Source organism: Cygnus atratus, chromosome 3 (genome assembly GCF_013377495.2).
Source record: "Cygnus atratus isolate AKBS03 ecotype Queensland, Australia chromosome 3, CAtr_DNAZoo_HiC_assembly, whole genome shotgun sequence".
Taxonomy (NCBI): Eukaryota; Metazoa; Chordata; class Aves; order Anseriformes; family Anatidae; genus Cygnus; species Cygnus atratus.
This window is the reverse complement of record NC_066364.1, coordinates 28476648-28495507: the sequence shown is the minus strand read 5'-3', so window position 1 is coordinate 28495507 and position 18860 is coordinate 28476648. Positions and strand designations below refer to the sequence as shown.

General features: G+C 39.7%; 1 protein-coding gene and 1 non-coding gene across 2 annotated transcripts in view; both read left to right on the top strand.

Moving 5' to 3' along the window:
* EYS (eyes shut homolog) overlaps window positions 1-18860 on the top strand; it is a 728533-nt gene that overhangs the window by 418653 nt on the left and 291020 nt on the right. The window lies entirely within an intron of this gene.
* On the top strand, window positions 6444-6515 carry TRNAE-UUC (transfer RNA glutamic acid (anticodon UUC)). The gene has a single exon. It is a non-coding gene; the product is annotated as a tRNA-Glu (tRNA).

Genomic DNA, 18860 nt, shown 5'->3' with positions numbered 1-18860 from the left:
TGCAGTCTATGAAGCGACAGAATTATTAGCTAAAGCTTGTCTTCTTTTTAAACTCAAGTATTATCTTGGACTTAATACATGTGTAAAAAACTTCTGAATAGTGAATCATGCCATTAAATGCCTCACAAATTGCCATAAAAGGTTTGCCTGCTCATCTCTTTTTGAAGCAGAAAGTGTTCACTGGTATAATAGATTTTCTGTGATCTACAATGACAGGTTTATAGGTGTTAAGCATCAAAAGGCTTTTTCTAGTTTTGCATTACAGGTACAATCACTTTAGGATCACTAAAAACAGTTAAATTGCTGAAGCTCTCATATGTGAAGCAGTATTACAGCTCAGTGATATTAAGTTAAATGAGGAACCAGTGGTAGAGTGAATTACAGGGAGATAATAAAAAAATAAGAGTATTATTTGGAATTGCTACATACAAACTAATCTTGAACCTCCCTTAGCAGTCATAGAATCACAGAATGTCTTGGGTTGGAAGAGACTTGAAAGACCACCCAGTTCCAACACCCCTGCCATGGGCAGGGACACCTCCCACTAGACCATGTTGTTCAAAGGCCCGTCCAGCCTGGCCTTGAGCACTTCCAGGGCTGGGGCATCGACGGCTTCTGTGGGCAACCTGTTCCGATAGTTTTATCTTCATAAACAGCCATAAGGAATTTCTATGAAGTCACAATCTATATGGCTCCATTCATGAAAAATACTTTATTCTGATTTTTTGAAATGGGAGTGTTGAATATAGAGGAAAGATCTTCATTGGCAGCATATACACCGGTATCCTGTTCACATACTAATGAAACGTGGGGCATCTGCATATGTGCCAGAATAACTAGAAACACTTAAGATCTGTGCTTTCTTTTTATAGCTTGCTTTAGTTTCATGTTATTCTCCACAGACAGTTAAATCAAATGGAGTTACCTTAGATTTACTCATCTACTGCAGTCAGATGGAAGAAAAAGATAAGAAGACTTTCTCTTGTTTATTCTGCAGGGTTTTACACTTTTGTGTCTGGTTTTAATCCCTTTGAAGCATACTTAGTCTTGTAAGTTATTTAGTTTTCTTCTAGTGCCTACATGAAAAAAGAAAAGAAAAAAAAAAAAGAGTTATTTAAAGTCTTGTCCTTTATCATTAGATAGCCTGTCCACAGGATGGGAACATTAACCTGCTGAGGAAATTCTTTTTAAGAAAGCTGTAGGTTGTAAATGAATTATCCTCTCTTTCGTGACAGTGGTGCCATATTCTCCCTCCTTTTCAAGGACCTTTCTTGACTTCAGCAATAATCTGACACCTTATGCTGGTGGAGCTTAAAGGTGAAAAGTGAAAGGGGAGGCTGTGAGAGGACGGATGCATTTATATAAACAAAAGTCTGCTCTAGCCAAAGGAAAAAAATAAAGCTATGCTGTACAGACTACCATGGCACCTTTATAGCTGTTATTGCCTCTGAATAATTAGCTCTTTGTTGTGGTAGAACAGGAGGCAGCAGCCTCCTCTTTATAACGGGCACTAGCTCTAAGTAGGCTACGCTTAATTACAGAAATGAACCTCAATTACAGAAATGAACCTCAAGCAGAAGAAAGTTAGCACCATAATTCCTTTTTTTCTCCCCTTGTACCCTGAGCTTCCATTGCACTGGTGATCAGAGCCCAGTCCAGAGGGAGTTAACTTCACCTCAGAGGGGATCTCTGCGTGTCTTCCGTGAAATCCAACCCGTCATGCGAGCCCCGTCACATCAGGCCTGACAAAGCAGGTATCCAAGACGAGGTTAATTCATAATGAAATGATCTGCTGCTGCTTCAGGGCAGAGGATGTGTTACCGGAGTGTTAAGATTAACTATTTCATCTGGAACATAGGGAGCAATGGAGCATCTCTGTGGAAGGCAGTTATTCCAAGGTAATATATTATAGGTGACAGATTTGCAAATTTTTTTTCTTTCTCCAAAACTCTGTGGTAGTTCTCCTTCTGGGAGAGGCTGTATTTTTGCTGAAGGGGGAGCACCAGGTCAGGAAGATGGCTCGGGTCACAGTCTCCTTGCCTCGGCTGTTTAAGTGCCCGCTGCAGCCGCAGATGTTGCTGAAGCAGCCTAGGCTTACATTGCCTGCAAGTCCCATTAACTTCTGCAGCGAGCAACCTGGGGGCTCTTCCCCCCTGGGTCCTGACCTCAGCTTAAATATTCTACACACTGACGCCTGAAATGTGCTCTGGCTGTTCCTTCGAGCAAGCAGAAGCCTTTAGGCTGCCGTTAAAAGATACTGTTTTGAAAAAGTCTCCCCAGCAGCAGCGGCTCGGAGTTAGTCACTGCTTGGGTGAGCAAGTGCAGGTGCTCCCAGGAAGCCTCAGAACCAGGCAGGAGGCCGGGCAGAGGATCTGCTCGGCAGATTCGCCTGCTGGCTGCTGCTTGACGGATCCAGGTTGAGACTAAGAAATAAGGAGACCATAAATGCCATCAGGAACCTGAACAGGGAAATTCAAGCTCTTAATCCCGAGCAGACATATCAGCACAACTCACGTACTGGGCAAACCAACAGGCCGATGAATATCAGCTTCCTCTTGGTGGTACAGGCAAATCTGCAGGTGTTGCTGTAGGTATTTATTATTCTCCAGAATGTCTGCTCCGGGTTGCCAGGCAACTTCAGCAGCGCTGTTACATGTGCTAGATAGGAACTACCAATGCTTTCTTTTCTTGCCCTGAAGTTCATTTTGAGAAAATTCACAATCTTGAGCCTGGTCATTCTTTATTATGGTTCTACTCAGCAGTACAGATTGTCTGTACTGAAGAAGCTGTGTGAATTGTTACCAAAATATTCCAGAGGCAATCTTCACTTAATAAAGACCTAAAAACAGCAGAGGAAACCCTTCTTAAGGACAGCAGGCTTATATGACAGTTTAATTTTGTTACATTCCTACATATATGAAATGCTTAAGACATCACTTTTCTGTCAGGAACTAAACAATAGATAAGGATGGAGAAAAATTATACAAATTTAGTTTGACATGTATGGTTCCCTTTTAAAGGATGTAAAATATTTAGAGTCAACACCACATGGTTATAGATGGCTACTATTATTTACTGTATAAAAGGAGATGTGTTAGCTTACTCAAAGCAATGAGAGACTGATTAAACAGGCTGGTGTTTTATTTATGTTAGGTTTCTACTAGGAACCATATCTGAAGTCAAATCACAGCTAGGGTTTGGGTTTCACTACTCTGAGATCTCTGAACAGCTCTTGTGAGACCTTTCGTTCAGTTAAGATACATTTTGCAAGACTAATCTTAGTACAGTTGAAATATATAGCAGGCTATCTCTTGAGTCTTCAGCTATCTTGGAATTAACTCCTAAATAAAGAGTAGAAAAGGGATGTGGGGAGGGAACCTGTGCAGTAATGTCAGTAGGAATGTATGGAGTACTGGAGAAAAAATGGGTGTTACATCCTTTAATTCAGTGTCCACAAAAGTGGTAGTACAGGTTGCTTCTTTGTTTTATCTGGAAAACTATTGCGTTTAACTTTTAAATTCATTGAATTAGGAGTCATCTCACGTTCCTTGAGTGTAAAGCTTCCTCTTCCAAGAGATTAGTGGATCTGGGGGAGCTGTGAGGGAGGATGAAGGTAAAGATTTCATCAGATTAATTAAACTTCTCTTAACTCTGCAAAAGAGCAAGAAGATACTTCACAGAACTCTGCAGGTGAATGGCTGTTTTTAATGCATGTCATGATAATATTTTCTAACTGGATTTTGACATGAATTGGCCAACTAGAACTTTTAGTGGCAACATTGCCTCATCCCACTCCTTTTTTTTTCCTCCCACTGCATAAGGTAACTTTTAGTCATGTCAGAAAACTCAGCTTGAATGACTTAGTTTGCAATAGATAGTGTTTGTCTTACCCTTGATCATTAATAGGCCGCAGTTTGTCCTTAGCAAGACTACAGGCACTAAAGATAGACTTCATCGTGCCTAATCTTGCAGGTTTATGATGATGTCCGTATGGGAGCAATGTAACTAATGTAGCCCATTAAATATCATTTTCCCATCATTTTTAGGAGGACATTTCCTCCATTGTTATTATTTCCTCCATGATTAGGAGGCCCCGTCTCTCTGTATGCTAGCCTGGCCGTGCAGGGGCTCAGCCTGGCCATAGCCTGAGCTGGGTTTTGCTGGTTCAAGCCCTGCACCAGGGCCCAGTGGCTGCTGGAGCCCTGCTTTGGCTCCAGCTGTGGGCATCCGTCTCACCACCAGCAGCAGCCACGGCCTGACAAACAGCAGCCCTTGGTGTGCGTGGGGCTAGAGGCTGCCAGGCTGCAGAGGGAGAATGAAGTGAGCTGCACTGTGGATGAGAGCTGTGATAAAAATACTTATAAAAATAAACAAACCCCAAGACTGAGGAGAAAGAGATGTGACACTTTCTGTGGTGAAGACCTGAGGATGCTGACAGCTCACTGTGACCCCCCTGCAACCTCCCACCCCTGTCCCTGTCCCTCCTGGGGGAGACTGAAGAGTCAACCTTATCAACAGGAGACTGGAAGCCCGAGCATAACTTCAAAGGAAAAAGGTAGAAGACTTCAGTGTATAGCAATTCTAAACTCTAATGATGCTTTTCTGTATTAGTTAGGTAATATGCATTATGAGACCTTTAGAACAATAATTTCTTGGCTCCGTATAAATTTTGGTTTCTCTTTTGCCTGTAGCAGGATTTTGTGTGGGAAACTAGACTGCCTTTATGTAGAGAAATGGATGTTTTTAGGGTGTGTTTCATCTTAGGGAATGCATCTAAAATTATTCAGATAAATCATGTTGTAGATGTTCCTCTCTCTCCATCCACCATAAAGCAAATCCGAATCATCCTGTGTCTCCCTATTCTCAGATAAGTGCCCTCACCTAAGGCTACAAAAGCTATGCTTTCCTCCTCACTTACGTTTTTCATGAATTTTGCTACTTTGGAAGACAAAATGCCCTCTGGGATGGCTTTCTATCTAGTATCTGGGACATCTGCAAATACATAGAAGATACAGATATTGAGTCCTAGACAAAGAAAAAAATTGAAGCTGGGTGTCCCATGGCTGAACAGTGTAATAATTGCATTGTAGCATAACAGATGAACGGTGGCACCTACTGTCACCTCTGTGGCAGCACTGTAAAGGAAAATAATGATTCCTGTTTAGTTCTTTAAAAGTACAATTGCACGTGTCAACAGGCAGCAGACAATGCTGGCCTTCAGCTTCCAGGTGGCTGGACCTGCATGCGATCCTTCATCAGATGCCTGCAGCTGAGGGGGGTCAGAAGCCCAGCTGCTGCCTGCCCTGGTTTCTATTATCTAGCGTTAGATAGGTTCCTGCTTTGTGTGCAGGTTTGGGATTATTGTTCGAAAATGCTTAATTTCCCAACTACCGCACAGCTCTTGATCCTATTTTCAGGGGGCAAAAAGCCATGGTATAGGGGTTTGGTGGTGATCAACCAGTGGAGATGGTCCTCAGTCAGAATATCCCTGAATTATGTAAAAAAAAGACATATATATTTTGAAAAATGAATTTTTAGATAGATAGCTATTTTTTACATGGCTTTTGATTATTTCAAGCCCAATATATCTGATTATGCATTATTCAAACTAAATAAGAGGCTTAACCCATTAAAGCTGTTATCTTTTTTTCTTCACGCTTTGCTAAGCAAATGATATGTAACGTCATATTTGCATAATTTTCCCAAATTTCATTTGCAAATATATCTCCTATTCTTTGTTCTTTCAATTGTTTTCTCAGCCCCCATTCAAAAACGATGCATTCTTTTAATAACATATAATTTCTTAGGGCAAAAAGATAACCTAAATTCTGTTCTTCATAGCTGTGGTACGGTTGAAGTCATAGAGTCAAAATCGTTTTACACTGCACAGCTCCTCCGAGGCCTCTCTCCAGGTGACAGTCCTGTTCACTAGGCTGCAACCAGAAGTCTTGGATTTTTTCCTCCAGCTCTCTTTCCCAGTGGATTTTGCATTCACGTCTGCAGAACGGCATTATTAAGAAATGAATACGGTCAATAATGCCCCTAAGGAAGATGAGAGCTGTATGTTAAACCTCTTCAGGCAGAGGGGTTTTGTAATATATATGTCAATTCCTTGACAGTAATGTGTGTGTGCGTGTGAATTGTTGTCACTTATTAAATATGCGTACTGTCCATATAGGAAAAGAAAGTGCTGCTCCTTCCTTCAGGAGAAGGCTTAGCACTGTGTTCTTATGGATGGAGCCTGATTTATGTTTTCAATAAGGGAGCAAGATCTAAGTCCTCAGAACTTAAAGCTGTGCACAAAGTTCAGTGTGCTGACCACTTTGGATGCTGTTAACCAGTTCTCACTGATCTGATTTTTTTCTGAAACTTCCACTTCACCAGATGGAAAGCTGAAAACATTGTACCTACCTTTTCAGATCCTTATTTAGGCATCTTATCCCTCCCTGGTGGTCTAGTGGTTAGGATTCGGCGCTTTCACCGCCGCAGCCCGGGTTCGATTCCCGGTCAGGGAAGAGTTTTTTGATGGGCAGAGGCCAACAGGATGAGGTTCAACATGGCTAAGTGCCAGGTCCTGCACTTTAATCACAACAACCCCATGCAATGCTACAGGCTTGGGGCAGAGTGGCTGGAAAGCTGTGCAGAGGAAAAGGATCTGGCAGTGTTGGTTAACGCTTGCCTGAACATGAGTCGTCAGTGTGCCCAGGTGGCTAAGAAGGCCAACGGCATCCTAGCTTGTGTCAGGAACAGTGAAGCCAGCAGGACCAGGGAGGCGATCGTCCCCCTGTACTCTGCTCTGGTGAGGCCGCACCTCAAGTTCTGTGTTCAGCTTTGGGCCCCTCAATACAAGAAGGACATCGAGGCCCTGGAGCACGTCCAGAGAAGGGCTACGAAGCTGGTGAGGGGCCTGGAACACAAGTCCTGTGAGGAGCAGCTGAGGGAACTGGGGTTGTTTATTCTGGGGAAGAGGAGGCTCAGGGGAGACCTTATTGCTCTCTCCAGCTACCTGAAGGGAAGGTGTGGGGAGCTGGGGGTCAGCCTCTTCTTGCAGATAACCAGTGACAGGACTAGAGGGAATGGCCTCAAGTTGTGCCAGGGGAGGTTTAGGTTGGAAGTGAGGAGACATTTCTTCTCAGAAAGAGCAGTCAGGCATTGGAAGGGGTTGCCCGGGGAGGTGGTGGAGTCACCGTCCCTGGCGGTGTTTGAGGAAAGGTTGAACGTGGTGCTTAGGGACATAGTTCAGTGGGTGACATTGGTAGTAGGGGGATGGTTGGACCAGATGATCTTGGAGGTCTTTTCCAACCTTAATGATGCTGTGATTCTGTGATGAAGAAGCAAAAACCTCACAATGAAGCTGATGAAAGCCACATAAGTCACAGGGATTTGTATTCTTGAGAATGTAGTTATTAATAACAACAATTGGTAGTGCTGGGGTTTGACTTTCAGTTAAATCCTTGAACTGGAATATTTGAAAGACATAAGATGAATTTATGATGTTTTAGACCTGTTAGTGTCAAATAATTTGAAGGTATTCAACTGAAAAATAATAATTTGGGGGTGGGCTGTTAAAGGTAGATTTTTTATATGTCCTGAAATATAGGACAGTCTTTTTTCCTTCTGGTTTGTTAGTGTTCTTCCAACATTTCAACATATTTCTAAATTTCTAAATTTCTAACTTTAATGTATCTTTCCAACATACTTCTCTCATTCTAGAAAGACCATCATAAGTAATACAAGCATTGTATAGTGCCATACTAAAGATTACACACTTAACCTCCGTGTGCTGAGCTAATACCTGTATTCAGGAGAAAGCCTGAAATTCCAGGCCCTTTCTGGGTTTAATTGATGACTGTTCCCATCAAAAGCGTGCACGCAACACATGTTCCTGTTAGAAAATGCACTGCAACTGTTTTATTACTTCTGACACAATAACAAGTGGAAGTGATAAATTATGAATTCTGTAGTGCTTCTCTTTAACCATGAGATTTCCGTAAGAATGGTTTTGATGAAAATCATAACTCAATAAATATCTGTAATGTGCAGCTCTTTTTTGATGTTGTATTTTTTGATCTGAAAATACGTTTTTTCAAATTGCTTGCATTTCATGCCTTAGAAGACATTTCTAATGAACTAAATTTGAATTTTGGAAAGGGTTTGAAAAAGAGTTGGGTAAAGGAAATGTCTGCATACCCAAGATTATAATATATTTTTTTCAAATTTATTTTGGCAAAAATAAGTTTTTTTTTCATCCTTATGTATATGTACTGACAATTCCTATCTCATTTTCTAAACAAATAAAATATAATGTAATCTTGCTGCCAAACAGTAATCTATTTTTGCAGGTGTTTTTCTCTTTGTTTTGGTCAGAACAAGATCCAGGGTTTGTCAGAAATTCTCAGTGACTGCTGCTGTGTGGTATTTAAGCATGTCAGGATTTATTTATTTATTTATTCATTTTTAAATGGTGTTTTATGTAGGACAGGTAAGCACTGGTCTTACCTGAGATGAATTTTAGATTTCTGTGAGAATTAACAAGTACACTTAGATGGAAGTGCCTGACATATTGCCACATCGGGCAGAAAATTGAGCAACAGCAACTAAGAAAAAAGATTTCTGGGTGGGGTTGGCTGTGAGATGTGACTATTTCCAGTTCCTATGCAAACTGTAATTTCGTACCTTTGTGCTTCCTTAAATTCCTCAAATATTTCTGTCTTCATGTTTACGTCTCGTGGAGTACCTGTCAGAAGCAGGTAAGGTGACATTACATTCACCCTGTTTACAAAGATTATTTTCTTGTTAGAAGATAAACACACAGTCTGTTTGTTTTTAAATATGCACAAGATGTAGAAAATATACTGGTTTATCTACTAAATATCATATAATATAAACAGTAATATAAACAATCATAGATGGAAAGTGATATAAAGACTTATAAGGAATAACGATAAAGCTGAAACAGCGATTCCTCTGTAACCAGCTTACTGATATCCTAGAGTTTTCTTGAAAGTGGGCTGGCATATTAGGAAGTACACTACTTGAAATTACAAGCATCTGGTCCATTCAACTCACCACACTAAGTGCCTCTTCTTAAAGGAGGCTTGCAGTTGTAGTGGCCCTGCTGCTCGGATTCACGGAGGTTTGTAAAACTAAATGAAAAACTCCAAACTCCACCTGTCTTCATGGGCAACACACCTTCCATACAGACATTACGAATTCTCCAGTGTATAAGTGACTAATATTAGATGGCCACCTAGTATCTGCAGAAGAATTTGCAGTGTTTTCTTCCCTTTCTTTTAGAAAGCTGTCTTGCGATGGGGGTGAGCTTCCCGCTGGGCATTCCTCTCCATTGGTTAAAGTCCCATTTAACCAGACGGTGTGGTATCGAGCTACTTTCCAGCTTTTGTATGGATAAGTTAGACAGCCCAGCCCCTGGCCAGGTGATCGCTTTAATTGATGCTAACATTCTCAACCCCTGCTGTACTTCAGTATGACTCAAACATAAATAAGTGTTTGTTTTCTTTTTCTCTCCCTTTGCCATTTGGTGCTGTAGCAACATTTTTGAGCAGAACAACCTTTCAAATCCATAGGGAATTTGCTGATGTGGTGGCTTTACCCTGCTGGGCAGCCAAAGCCCACCACAACTGCTCACTCACTCCCCCTCCTCAAAAGAAGTTGGGGGGAGAAGAAAGTATGCTGGAAAGAGGAAAAAAAAGGGCTCATGGGTTGAGATAAGGAGAATTTAATTAAATGGAAGAGAAAGAGGAAGAAGATAAAAAGTGAGCAAAGGCCATGTAGAAGCACAGACAGAGAGAAAAGTTACTCTCTACTTCCCGTCAATGAGCAATGTTCAGCCACGTCCCAGGAAGCAGGGCCTCAATACACGTAGCAGTCATTTGGGAGGACAGACGTCTTCGTAACAAGAGCCCCCCCCTCTCCTTCCCCTTTCCCACCTTTTATTGCTGAGTGTGACACCACATGGTATGGAATATCCCTTTGTTCGGTTTAGGTCAGCTGCCCTGGTGATGTCCCCTCCCCACCTCTTGCCCACCCCCAGCCTGCTGGCTCTTGGGGGCTTGGAGGGAGTCCTGATGCAGTGCCAGTATTGTGCAGCGATAGACACAACACTGGTGTGATACCAGTGCTGTTCTAGCTACAAGGGCAGAGCACAGCGCTTCATGGGCTGCTGCAGGGAAAGTTAACTCTGTCACAGCCAGACCCAGTACAACCTCCACCCCTTATTCCATAACATTTGTGTCACACCCAAGTCCCACCTACTTTAGTATATAGGTATCGCAATCACCACTGTTCCCTGTCCTTTACCAGATATATATATATAGGTACTTCTTTCCGTTCTGTAGGCCTCCCCACAAATGTCGACAAGAACTGTTGATGATTCAGGCTTCATCTGCCAAAGCGGTCACTCAGGACAAGCAGAGCAAGATTTTTGGATGCCAGTGCCAGCTTAGCTCAAGTCATTACTGCACTTGCCCGGTTCCTTGCGAAGTTGCCCTGTTGTTGGCTCTGCAGTGTCTTCTGTGCTGGCTGCAGGGTCTTCCTGGCTATCCCAGCCAGACCCATTACAGGTGATAAACTAGTAATTGAAAGAGATTATTTTGTTAAAGTTACAGAGGACCTGAGTAGATTTGCTTTGTAAGTGAATTGGTGAATAAGTGAAAGCTAATTATGATTTGTCCTTGTAGTTGTGGAATAGTCAACAGCTTTCCATCAATGTGAGGAGAACTACTGCTGTTTTGTAACGTGAAATCCAAATCTATCCCTGCTTATCTCACTGTACTTCAGTGCAGACAGAATCAGAAGGTTGGCAAGGACCTTTACATACTAAGTCAGTGCTCCTGCTGTTGCAGATTGCCAGATAGTGTAAACACTTTACATAAGCTTTCACCTGATCACAGTTCTGATCGCAGATAATCCTGCCTTTTCTTTTTCATAGTTTCAGAAACACCATCCATATTCTTCTTTAGAGGGAAGCTCTTAACACTTACCTTCCTCCCTGCTTGCATTAGTGACTTTGCTGGTATTGCATCTCATTCCTGGTTTCTCCTCTCTACTCTCTCTTTTACTAGCTGGGATCCTTTCCTGTCTTTTCCTTACTGTTGCATGCTTATCTGAATCACAATATCTTCCTAGTTTATCTGGCATACGTGTATGGATGTGGTTGTTTTATCTTCCACCAGCATCTTCTTTGCTCCATACATGTTCTTGGATCTATTCTAAATGTTACCAATATTTCCAGCTTTTGTTGTTGTCCTTAGATCTTCTTTTCTATTGGAAAATTTTCCCATATAAATGCATGTCTTTGTAACATAACCAAATATTGTATCTCACATCTAGCTAATATTTTTTAAGCCACTTAATCTCATTAAGCCTTGTCCTCTCAGTTAGGTTTGCTGCTAGCTTTCTGTTTATATTATGATCAAAAGTGCGAAAATTTCCCCAAATACTTGTTTAGAAACCCTCTATCCCAACCACAATATAGTTTCTTCAGATTCCAACCTGCACTTACACCAAGGATACTAGTCAACCATAATATTAACAAATACATTTACTCAGAAGCAACATGAATTAGCTTCTTCGTTACCACAGACAAATTTGATACACATAGTTATTTTGGAAGATGTCCTGTGTCTGCACACTTTAATCTTTATGATTCATGTGAAATCTTTGCTGCAGAAAATTTCTGTGAAGTCTTCCTTTAGCACCGTGAGTTCTTCTACATGGGGAAATTATTCTGCAGTGCTTAATCTGTAGCTCCAACTCTGAACTTAAATTTTTCAGCATAGAAATTGCATTAAATGTATATTTTGAAATAAATTACCCAAACAGCACTATCATTTTGCATCTTCCACATCCTTTGAGCTGCCAGTTGCCATATTAAAAAGCTATCAAATAAGAATTTTGTACTTACATGTTGCAAGTGACAAGATTGCATGCAAAGCAAGAGGGGAGATCTGGGACCCCTTTGGCTCTATAATTTATGAATCGTATATTTTATGTTTTGAGTTTTGGTTTTCTTTAATAGGTTATGTGTCATAAATAATATCCACCAAATTTCCTGATCCTGGTTTTAATCAGAGTTCCATTTGTGTGACCTTCAAAACATTCACTGAGTTTTATGTGGTGTGACATTGGTCTGTAGTGTTATTAATGATTCATTCCTTACTTATATTCTTAAATATTCATGACAGTATTTGTTTTGTTAGTGCTTGTTACATTAGCAGACCCTGGACCACTGTGACTTAGAAAATGAAACAGAAAATACAATGTTGTGTTCATCTATCTTATACCTCCACTATTGGACATCACTGAGGAAGTTAATACTGTGAATGATGAAAGAATGCTTTTAACATTCACCAAGTGACTTTTGTCAATGTTTCGCATGCATGCAGGTCTTCATTAGAATTCACAAGTTAAGTGGGGATAAAACACATCCGAGCACACCAGACAGCCTGCGGGCTTCTGCTACTTGACATAGGTTGATGAGGGAAGTCGGAATCAGGCTCACCACATTTTCAGTTGAGTGCCTTAGTATTTCTTTTGTAAGACAGCCACATATTTGCACTGCAAAGCGGTTTGGGGGAAAGGAAAGCAGAGAAATACAGACAGACTAAACTCAATACTATATGTAAGATTTTAGTAGAGGCAGTCACATCTTCACCAGGTGAGGTGAATTATTTTAGAGCACTGTGGCTTAGGATCAATAGCATCAGCCTTATGTGTAAAAGACAGCTTGGTAGGGCACTACTGTGACTAATATCTGTGTCTAAAGGTGCAGCTTCAGCTGCTACTGCTTTCACATCCCTGTGTCCAAAATAAAGACAGATTCTGCGGCTGATGTTCTTGCCCAGTAAGTTTTGGCTCCATTTTGAGAGGTGGCACACACAGCAGTGACCCAGACAAGGCATGCTGAAGAGAGAGGTGTGTTTGACCAATTTAATTACAACACTGGCTAACCACATAGGGCATACAGGAGCTTGTGCAGAGTTGCAATTGCAGTAAATACAGTGCGTTTATTTATAAATACAGAGCACATAAAACTTAGCTGTCAGCTTAGTGAGGTGTCTACCATTAACAGGTAAAAGTAATTAGTGTAAATTATGAGGAGTAAACATAGCTACTGTGCAAGCCATGCAGTGCCATCTTGCCAGAGGATTTAATCTGTGACTGCGAGAGAAGTTTTCCGGGATGAGCATAGTTTTAATCGTAGGACTCCAGGAGAATTTCCTGAATAACCTTCCACAGGAAGAAGCACACTCTTGAGAATACTTTTCTCAAGAATATCACTTCTCCCATACTAGTGTGGCGTTAACCAAATTCAAGCTGAAATGCCAAGTCAAAATATTGGATCTGTGAAGATCTGCGACTGAGAGAAGAAATTATTCATAGGGAGTTATCATTCTGCTATACCATGCATGCATTCTCAAGTAAATGCATAGAATACAGAATGTTATGGCATTTCATGAGTGCCACTTTCATACAACACCCATAGTCGGACAGTCCACGCAGCTCCTTCACAGTTGGTTTATTTGTTTCTGTGACCACTGACATTGGTTAGAATTTTTAAAATAGTTGCTAAGCTGTTAAAATTAGTTCGGTTCTCTTTGTTCAAAGTCTAGTTGTAACAGACTGAAAAGAGCAAGTTGGTTTATGAGTAGGGGAAATAAAGAAGCTTGATTTCTATAGATACACCTGCTTCTCACCCGGTGGTGGCTCTGATGCCTTCTGGCTGTGGGGATTATCAACATGGGAGCAGCAGCTCTGGGCTTGGTGGTGGCTGCATGCCAGCTGCCTGCACTGTGTGCTAGGGAGGGCAGGAGGGAAAGGTTTTACCAAGGCTTGTGAAGTTCTGCTGAGAGCCAGCCCTATTATCTTCAAGGTAAGAGCTGCTCCTGATTTCTGCTATAATACTTGATCCTCTCTCTGTCCTTTATGGTACATCTAAAAGGAAAGAAACAACACAGGCTTTAGTGGAAATAGAACTACACACAGCTGAGTTATTCCTGATTTTATATATATGTGTTTTTATACCTTCACTGAATCCTGATTGCACTAAAACATAACAGCTCTCTCCATTACCTGTGTGTTGTTGAGCTAGCCAACAGGCTGAAAAATCTCTTATGGGGAAAGACTGCCAGGCAGCAGGCACAAAAGCCTCAGTTCCTCCCACTAAACTAACAATTAATAGATCTAGACCTGCATTGTATTTAATGTCAAAATCCATGTTTGAGCATTACAAGGAACTATTTATACTTTATATTTAAACTTTAATAATAATAATAAAATTAAATTACTGCACTAATTGTATCCCACATGCCTTATATAATTTAAATGGCTCACTATTAGAAGAACCTGCCCCTCCTGTCCCTGAGTCTAGGGAGTGGCCAGGACTCACAATCTTCTCAACTCTTGGCAGTCAATATATATGTGAACACGTGTGAGGAAATGATTATTTTTAAATGCCCAGTAATCAACTAGTTTATTAACTGTTTTATATTCACAATTAAGAAAAAAAATAAGACACTATCAGATAATTCACTCCAATGTATATAAGCATTCACAGCTCTTGCTGCATGTATAAACTGTTCTTTTCCAGAAAATAAGTTGTGCATTTATTTGTAGACAGAAAAATACTTCTTCAAAGAATGAGTGAGAGTGAGCAGGGTCCAAAATTAAAGCAGATGGTTGAAACATCCAGGATTTTCATGCTCATCTTCATCTGTAGACATTTTCAGTGCTTTTAGTATTAGAATCCACCAGAATAAATGCCTCAGTTTTTATTATGCTCTCATTCTTGTAAACCTTGAATTTAGATAAGCTGTGTTACATATATATTATCCTGATTTCTTCTTCTTCTTTTTTTTTTTTTTAATATTGGATTTTTTTGCTATTATATAGTAGTACATTTGCATTTTCTGGTTGAATTATTGGTGGAATTCATTTATCAGTGACAGTAGCAGGAAAAGCATTTAATATGCCACTCTCAGTGGTAAATACAGACAAGAAATCTGTGAGGATTTTCGAGTGCATTGGGCAAGTTGATGTTCTGTATAGCAATCTTTAGTAGTCTTGATTTTAGAGAAAAATTTCTATTGGTCAAATTTAAATAGCAGTGGAATATACCAAAAGATGCTTTGGCACAGAACCCTAACAAGGGTTTTCTAAACTCAGGAAAAGATACTATACTAAGCCCTGATAGATGTTTGAGTGCAAAAGAGGCAGAGGAAATTTGGCATCTAACAGTAAGTAGGTAAAACTGGCAATTAAAGCATTGCTCAAAGGCAAGTAACAGCAGTAGAAGTAGGTTGCCTCGCATAAACATAGGGTGACTCACCTTGCAAGAGCATAAATATTGAGTTTTAAGTATTGAAATAAACATATACATTATCTGCACAAATTGCAAACTACTATTTCCAGAAACACAGTGTAGTTATGATTGTTCTGGCAATGCAGTTCATAGCCGTAATTTACCTGCTCTAGGTGATTCTGGAAAAAAGTTGAATTGAAAGTGTAGAGACTGGCATCTGCAAATGGCTTTCAGTTTGGCTGCCAGAATGTAGACATCAATAAAACTGGAATGGAAATCAATGGAAATAGGGAGGTTCACTGTAGGCATTAAGATTGAGTGTCTTTCATGAATATCATCCTGAAATAATCTCAAAGTAATTCGGGAATTCTTTGAATTCAACAATAATAAAGGCACAGGTGCTCTCCAAACTGTTATACTGATGGAAAAAAAAGTACATCTGATTTCTATTTATTTTGAAAGAGACTCATCAAAGTTATACTTTTGAAAGATGGTTGGAGCACAAACCTTTCACTGGCACATACCATACAGTCCCATCCGTTCCTGTCCATAGGCAGCTGATCTTCACAACTTCTTTTATGGGTCCATGTGAGTCATCCGAAAGGAACAAATACAAAACTATTTCCTGGTGCTCAGTGGGTTTTCTTTTATGTTAAAAATTCAGAATCGCTTAAAGGAAACTTTTTTTCCTCCTTCACAAGGGATTTAGGAAAAGCATGTGTTTTATGCATTTTATAGTTGTATTTCATATGACCCATACTCATTGAGATTTCTCTTTTATTACAAAAGAAAAAATCATTAAAAAAATGTGTAAAAAAATCTTGTATGTATAGATTTTTTGTTGTTTGTTTCCAACTGTACTTTTTAACTCTTGAACAGAATGGAGGAGAACTGAAAATAATAGCAAATGCAGCCAATTGTTCCCTTTTAAGGGGTGTACAGGAGGGGTAAGTGCAGATCTCACTACAAACAGCTGACAGAGGTATGGGTTTTCGTGTGAGTCACAGACTGACTTTTCAACCTGAAGGAGTTAAGGATCAAGATGTGGATGGGTATGAATGATGCATGCGTGAGAAAAGGAAAGCTATACAATAATTGCAGGAAAAGGGAAGGAACTTCATGTTTTTTAGGATCTGAATTTCCATATGTTTAAGGCAGCTGACTTACACATATGTGTTTGTGCACGTTTAGGCTTGAAGTATAGACAATATAAATTACAGGAGCTCTAAAAGAGCCGTGTTTCCCTTTCAGAAGAATTTTGCAGTCTACTCATATCTGTAGCTCTGTGTAATCATGACAAAGGAACAGTAAAGAAGGTTTATTCATAACTGTTGTTTTTCTTTGCTTGAAAGCTGCTTATGGGCTGCACTGGCAACAGTTCTGCATGTTAACCACATTTCATTGTTGTCTAGCATGCCACATTAGAGAGCATTTCAACTTTGAGAGAAAAACATAGTTATAATTCTCTGCTAGTCACGCAGCACGGACTTCTCTGACAGAATAAAACACAGGTTCACTGTAACTGTGGGTATGCTATCTGGAACCGAAGGTGAGGCATATCACAGTGAAATAGCAATGCATCTGGAAACAGAAATACTGTTTGGAAATCATTGCTCTGTTCTGTCTTTAAGGTATTTCAGCTGAAAAGACAAAATATTTGGAAGAATATGAGACTCATTTGAAAATAAACTAAAACCTTTAAAGTACTCTTTGCAAATACAAAATAAGTTACTGTATTTAAGGAAAATAATTATAATAATAAAGGTTATGGACTTTGTTGTGGCTGTCCTCCAGGACTCATTGGAATGATTGACCCCATCTTAGAATGTAAAAGAGAGTGATTAACATGACTCATTAAATACAAAACCTCAAAGAAATGTAGTTTTTGGAGATAAAACATAGAAATGTTAAGAAATGAAAGCTAATGTATATTCAGCATACGAAGAGTAAACTGAAAACACTGCTACTTGCATAGCCTACCTGAGACAGGAGGCTCTAAAAGAGGTAGAAGAAAGGCATCATACCACTAAATTTATCCATTCACCCTGCTTTTACATTCTGTCAGAGTTCACAAAAGTAGGGAAGCATGAACTCTTTACAGTTATGACAGCAAGCATGTCTCTACTGTGGTAAGTTGCCTGTTTCCATTTAAGAGCAGTGTCTCTTGCCATTCATGTCTATAAAGAGCCTGACTCTGTCTCCTCCATGACCTCCTTGTAGGTATTGAAAGGCTGCTGTCACATCACCCTGAAGCCTTCCCGAAAGGCTTCTCATCTTCATCATAAACACCATGACACTTTTTTTTTCCTTCTGTGAATCTTTTTTGGGTGTGGAAACCTTCAGCAGTGGTTGAAATGCCATCAAGGCACATCATTAAAACCATGCATACCAGTTAGTATAGAGAAAGTAGTATGCTTCCAGAGAAACTGAATTCCCATTATCAAATGTGATCTAGCTGCAAGCACAATTGCAGAGTAAAAAGAGAGAATGAAGGAACTGATAACAGCAGTTTAATGTTTGAAATTATTTACAAGTAATGAATTGAAATTATTTTAAAGTATTAAGCGCAAAGCTTGGGTACACTGTAGTTTTGATAAAATATTTAACTATAATTGACAGTAGTCGGAGTCATTGTTTGAAAATCTTCGCCAGGGTGCAGAATAATAATCATAAAATCATAGAATGCTTTAGGTTGGAAGGGACCTTTAAAGATCATCTAGTTCCAACCCTCTTGCCATGGGCAGGAACACCATATTGTATAATGCATAATTAAAAAATAATGTATAATATAAAAATAGAAAATAAAAAATATTTTATTGAAGACATATATTTCAGTCAGAAATGGAAGTCCCGCTAAGTGGTTTTAACCACTAAGAGAGACTGGTTATAAAAATCTCCCCCTTCCTTTTTCAATTTTCAACTTCAAGATAATTTAACACCAATAAAATGTTTTTTTTTCATGTATTTTCAATGTTTGTCAGAAAGTGAAGAAATAAACCCAGAGATAGAGTTTCGTAGCAAAGTATTTTGGCTGAGTTTTTCTTCTGCCATTCTAATTATAGGGCTGAGGACATATTTAAAACTTAAAAATGAAAAAAATACTTTCATGGTAATTGCAGAATTATTACCACCACTAATTTCCTCAAGAATGTGTTCACAAAAAATATTTGTTGAACTTCAACGTTCTGTAGGTATTCTTGTAAATTAAAAGAGTGCTGTGTATGAATACTCATAGGAGAAGGAAATGGTGGGGAGGGCTATTGAAATATAATGATGTTTTACCTGACTTACCATCTGCAGTTCTTTGCAGTGTTTGTACTGCTCTTTTCTTCATATGAAGTGTCAGTGGTCGAGCTGGTTATCTGTCCTATACCAGCATTGTTTTGAGTTAAATTCATACTTTACGGTGCTGGCAATCTTTTTGTTGTCAGTAGTTTCACGATATGCAAGCCAATTTATAATATCCTGCAAATCAATTTATTTTGCCACAGTTTACAGGATATTGATTCTCACTACAGCTTGCAACTTCTACTTCATG